This window comes from Scleropages formosus, chromosome 7 (assembly GCF_900964775.1).
Source record: "Scleropages formosus chromosome 7, fSclFor1.1, whole genome shotgun sequence".
Classification (NCBI taxonomy): domain Eukaryota; kingdom Metazoa; phylum Chordata; class Actinopteri; order Osteoglossiformes; family Osteoglossidae; genus Scleropages; species Scleropages formosus.
In genome coordinates, this window is record NC_041812.1 from 217,006 (window position 1) to 223,108 (window position 6,103).

Sequence of the window (6,103 nt, forward strand, 5' to 3'; positions counted from 1 at the left end):
AAGTAATCTGTCACATTCCAGCATATGAACCATCCATCCATCCATCTTCCTCCGCTTTTATCCGGGGCCGGGTCGCGGGGGCAGCAGTCCGAGCAGAGTACTCCAGACCTCCCTCTCCCCGCACACCTCCTCCAGTTCCTCTGGGGGAACCCCAAGGCGTTCCCAGGCCAGCCGGGAGACATAGTCTCTCCAACGTGTCCTGGGTCTGCCCCGAGGCCTCCTCCCAGTGGGACAAGCCCGGAGCACCTCCCCAGGGAGGCGTCCAGGAGGCATCCGGAACAGATGCCCGAGCCACCTCAACTGGCTCCTCTCGATGCGGAGGAGCAGCGGCTCTACTCCGAGCTCCTCCCGGGTGACTGAGCTCCTCACCCTATCCCTAAGGGTGCGCCCAGCCACTCTGCGGAGGAAACTCATTTCTGCCGCTTGTATCCGCGATCTCATTCTTTCGGTCATGATCCAGAGTTCATGACCATAGGTGAGGGTAGGAACGTAGATCGACCGGTAAATTGAGAGCTTCGCCTTACGACTCAGCTCCCTCTTCACCACAACAGACCGGTACAATGACCGCATTACTGCAGACGCCGCACCGATCCGTCTGTCGACCTGCCGCTCCATTTTTCCCTCACTCGTGAACAAGACCCCAAGATACTTAAACTCCTCCACTTGAGGGAGCAACTCCCCCCTAACCCGGAGGGAGCAATCCACCTTTTTCCGACTGAGAACCATGGCCTCGGATTTGGAGGTGCTGATTCTCATCCCCGCCGCTTCGCACACGGCTGCAAACCTCCCCAGTGCACGCTGCAAGTCTTGACTTGATGAAGCCAACAGGACCACATCGTCCGCAAAAAGCAGAGACGAGATCTCGCGGCCACCAAAACAGACACCCTCCGTTCCCTGACTGCGCCTAGAAATTCTGTCCATAAAAATAATGAACAGAATCGGTGACAAAGGGCAGCCCTGGCGGAGTCCAACATGCACCGGGAACAGGTCTGACTTACTGCCGGCAATGCGAACCAAGCTCCTGCTCCGGTCATACAGGGAACGAACAGCCCGTAGCAACGAGCCCCGAACCCCATAATCCCGAAGCACCCCCCACAGGATGCCACAAGGGACATGGTCGAATGCCTTCTCCAGGTCCACAAAACACATATGGACTGGTTGGGCAAACTCCCACGAACCCTCCAGCACCCTAGTGAGGGTATAGAGCTGGTCCAGTGTTCCACGGCCAGGGCGAAAACCGCATTGCTCCTCCTGAATCCGAGGTTCGACTATCGGTCGGATTCTCCTTTCCAGTACCCTGGCATAGACTTTCCCAGGGAGGCTAAGGAGTGTGATCCCCCTGTAGTTGGAACACAATCTCCGGTCCCCCTTCTTAAAAAGAGGGACCACCACCCCGGTCTGCCAGTCCAGAGGCACCGTTCCCGAACTCCACGCGATGCTGCAGAGGCGTGTCAGCCAAGACAGCCCCACAACATCCAGAGACTTGAGAAACTCGGGGCGGATCTCATCCACCCCCGGAGCCTTGCCACCGAGGAGTTTTTTGACTACCTCAGCAACTTCAGCCAGGGTAATGGACGAGTCCCCCTCCAAGTCCCCAGCCTCAGCTTCCTCTACGGAAGGCGTGTCGGAGGGATTGAGGAGATCCTCAAAGTACTCCTTCCACCGCCCGAGAACATCCTCAGCTGAGGTCAGCAGCGCACCACTTCCACTGTAAACAGTGTTCGTGGAACACCGCTTCCCCCCTCTGAGTCGCCGGACGGTTTGCCAGAATCTCTTTGAGGCCGACCGAAAGTCTTCCTCCATGGCCTCACCGAACTCCTCCCAAGCCCGAGTTTTTGCCGCGGCGACTGCCAGAGCCGCGCTCCGTTTGGCCCGTCGGTACCCGTCAGCTGCTTCAGGAGTCCCATGAGCCAGCCAGGCCCGATAGAACTCCTTCTTCAGCTTGACGGCATCCCTTACTTCCGGTGTCCACCACCGTGTTCGGGGATTGCCGCCGCGACAGGCACCGGAGACCTTATGGCCGCAGCTCCGAACCGCCGCACCGACAATGGAGGAGCGGAACATAGTCCATTCGGACTCAATGTCCCCCACCTCCCTCGGGACCTGGTTGAAACTCTGTCGGAGGTGGGAGTTGAAGACCTCTCTGACAGGGGCCTCCGCCAAACGTTCCCAACAGACCCTCACTATGCGTTTGGGCCTGCCAGCTCTGTCCAGCTTTTTCCCCCGCCATCGAATCCAACTCACCACCAGGTGGTGATCAGTTGACAGCTCAGCCCCTCTCTTCACCCGAGTGTCCAAAACATATGGCCGAAGGTCAGAAGAAACGACTACAAAGTCGATCATCGACCTCCGACCTAGGCTGTCCTGGTGCCAAGTGCACTGGTGGACACCCTTATGCATGAACATGGTGTTCGTTATGGATAAACCGCGACTAGCACAGAAATCCAATAACAACTCACCGCTCGGGTTCAGATCAGGGAGGCCGTTCCTCCCAATCACGCCCCTCCAGGTATCACCGTCGCTGCCCACGTGGGCGTTAAAGTCCCCCAGTAGAACGACAGAGTCCCCAGTGGGAGCGCTTTCCAGCACGCCCCCCAGGGACTCTAAAAAGGCCGGGTACTCTACACTGCCGCTAGGCGCATAAGCACAAACGACAGTGAGAGACCGTTCCCTGACCCGAAGGCGTAGGGAGATGACCCTCTCATTCACCGGGGTAGACTCCAACACATGGCGGCTGAACTGGGGGGCTATTAATAAGCCCACACCAGCCCGCCGCCTCTCACCTTGGGCAACGCCAGAATAGTGGAGAGTCCACCCTCGATCGAGTAGAGTGGTTCCAGAACCCAAGCTGTGAGTGGAAGTGAGCCCGACTATATCTAGACGGTATCTCTCAACTTCCCGCACCAGCTCAGGCTCCTTCCCCGCCAGTGAGGTGACATTCCAAGTCCCAAAAACCAGAGTTGGCGCCCGAGGTTTGGGTCGGCCGGGCACTCGGCCCCGACCACCGCCCAAATCACAATGCACCGGCCCCTTACGGTTTCTCCGGCAGGTGGTGAGCCCACCGAAGAGCATATGAACCAATGGACCACAAACATTTACATGTTTATCATGCAATCATGCATTTACACTTCCATGTATGTGTTCATTTAGCAAATGCTTCTCTCCAAAGCGACATGCCTCTTGCAGAAGAATGAGTGCATTACATCAACAGAAAGAGACATAGATGGAGATGCGTGATTCTATGGAAAGTTGTTGCATTCCACCACATGAACCAATATACATCATACTAGTAGCTGCAAAAAGGTTTATCCATTAATTGGTCTGGATCCAGAAGACAAGCAATAAATCCACCTAGATGAGAAATTATTGGGCTGAGTCAGAGTTCTGAGAGAGGAGACAAGATGAACCACAAGGACACATGAGTTCTGTCTGTCATTTTTCCAGCATATATGAACTGACCGCAGGCATGAAGTCATGTAAATAAAGTGACCAGTGAGACGGTGCAAAACTGGACAAACATTCCTTACGTAGAATATTTAGGATGACAGCAGCGATGACTGATTGTGCCCAAGCGTACAAGTGCCCATCACTAAAATCCTCCACATCCTGAGTGAAAACACCCTCACAATTTTTATCGAAGGAATGAGGGCGGAAGCAGAATAATCATTTCGTGTAATTACCCATTAATCCATTCACCCGTCCATTTTTCCAGACTATTTAGGGATGTGATGATAAAATTATGGGGGGGGGTGCAGTGGTGCAGTGGGTTGGACCGCAGTCCTACTCTCTGGTGGGTCTGGGGTTCGAGTCCCACTTGGGGTGCCTTGCGACGGACTGGTGTCCTGTCCTGGGTGTGTCCCCTTCCCCCTCCGGCCTTACGCCCTGTGACCCCGTAAGGGACAAGCGGTTCTGAAAGTGTGTGTGTGTGTGTGTGTGTGTGTGTGTGTGTGTGTGTGTGTGTGTGTGTGTGTGTGTGTGTGTGACCAGTTCTAATAAAATTCTAACATGTTTACTGCAGCAGCAAGATAAGGCTGCTTGCATGAATGTCACTGAGAAGCAGGTTGAAATCAGTCAGGGGAGTGTGGTCCTGTGAGAGAGACCTCAACAGGATGTTACGGTCATCCAGAAAGCAGCTGGGAGGTTGATAGACAATGACCATGATGATTGTTGTCAGGGCAGTGAGAGAGACAACATGGCATTGAAAGGTCAGGACAGGTCAGGCATTATACAACCACGCGGAGCAATTTTCAGACCTAATGACTCCCACTACTGTGGGTGCCCATACTATTGTGGATCCCCAAACAAGTTTAAGAGCTGACAACAGACACTGTGGGTTGAAGGGATCCTTTGGATTTTTTCCCAAATTAAAATCTGTCTTGATGTATTAAAAAGGGTGAAATATGACATCAGACCACATTACTTTTTCCATTAGTCAGGGTCCAGGGTTTCCGCTCCTCATTCCAGGCTATGTGTTTTTGTGTGCTGTCCTTAGATACAATCAGTTTCCAAAGTTTCCAGTTTACAATCAGTGTCAAGTCCCGCCATCAGTTCCAGCTATGTGAAGCTCACGGTGTACAGAGAGCACTGGGCTATTTGTAATCTATTTTTTAACCAAAATGAAGGTCATTTGCCTTTGATACTGGTCACAAATGGCACGGCAAGTAGCATCTCACAATGTCTCTCACACTCCCATTGTCTCACAGCACCTGGGTGGTGCGAGAGGATTAGTTTGATGACCCACTCAATCTTTGTGCAGTTTGGACTGCGGGAGACATGAGAAGAACATTCAGAGACATACTGTTCAAGTGGATTGGTGCCTAAGTCAACCCAAGTGTGTGAGCAGCAGAAAGTGTGTTTCACCAATGTATGGATGAGTGACCCATTGTAAGTAGTGTATCTAGCAGTGTAAGTTACCACGGTGAATAAGGTGTGTGGGCTCATAAGACTACATAGAGTTCATTGGAAATCGCTTTGGAAAAGTGTCTGATAAATGATGCAAACTTCATACAACAAAAATTAAAACACATTTCAAGCTTATAACAAATACAACTTGTCCATACGATTAATAACCAAATTGGAATAAAGGGTGATGAAATAGAAACAAAATAAAATACAATGTTTGGCCATAAGATTTAGTAAAAAACTAAACAAATTTAATAGAAACAGCAGAATACAAATAACTGGAACAGAATAATTCTAAAAAAAAGAAATACAGCAATTTGCTCTATAACACAAAGAGAACACATACCCAAACATTAAAAGTTACATGTATATGCAGACCCTCCAAAATAAATTTTAGCTTTATTTGTAAAGCAAACATCACTTACATAAATTGCAATATGTGCTCCGAGCTCCAAACCTGTTTCTTTACCTGTGAAAAACAACATTTAAACTGCTGCTTGAAAAAATGAGCAACAAACATATGGCAAACATGCAAAGTATTGCAAATTTGCAGAAGTAGAGAAAGTGTTTTTTTTTTTTTTTTTTTTTTTACTAATAAACAAAAAGTGATGCCATAAGCTTGTTCAGCACATTCAAATAGTACAAACTGACTTGAAGATCTACATACAGAAAAAAAACAGTCATCTGTATCTTCACCTTATAAACAAACAATTCCCATGGAATTTATGGTGGTTCCCATATGAAAAAGTAGACACTCTCTCTTGCCTTTGCTCCCCCGAGTGTTCACATGTCAAGGCTGCTGCTCAGCTGTCACAACAAGAACCTCAAATTAATGTACCTCAGTTGAAAAGTGATCCTATTTATAGCATCTACAAAGTGAACCCGAACCCCAGCCAGAAAAAGGGTGGGCAATTACATTCATTATAGACACGTTTCTGTTTCCGCAATTTGCATCCAACATCAAAATGTTAGTTACAAAGTTACTGTTAAACAGCAATATTGCAGCCAGTCAACACAGGAACATCTATGCAAAATCCTGCTTTTGTAAAACCATGTTTTACCCATGATTGCTGGAAATTTCTTTATAATCCACTGCACTACTTCCTCTTAGGACTGAGTCACGATTCCTGATTTAATTATTCAGTCTGTGGACATTACATTTAAATGTAGATGCAGAAACATGATTCTTGAGTGCAGTATA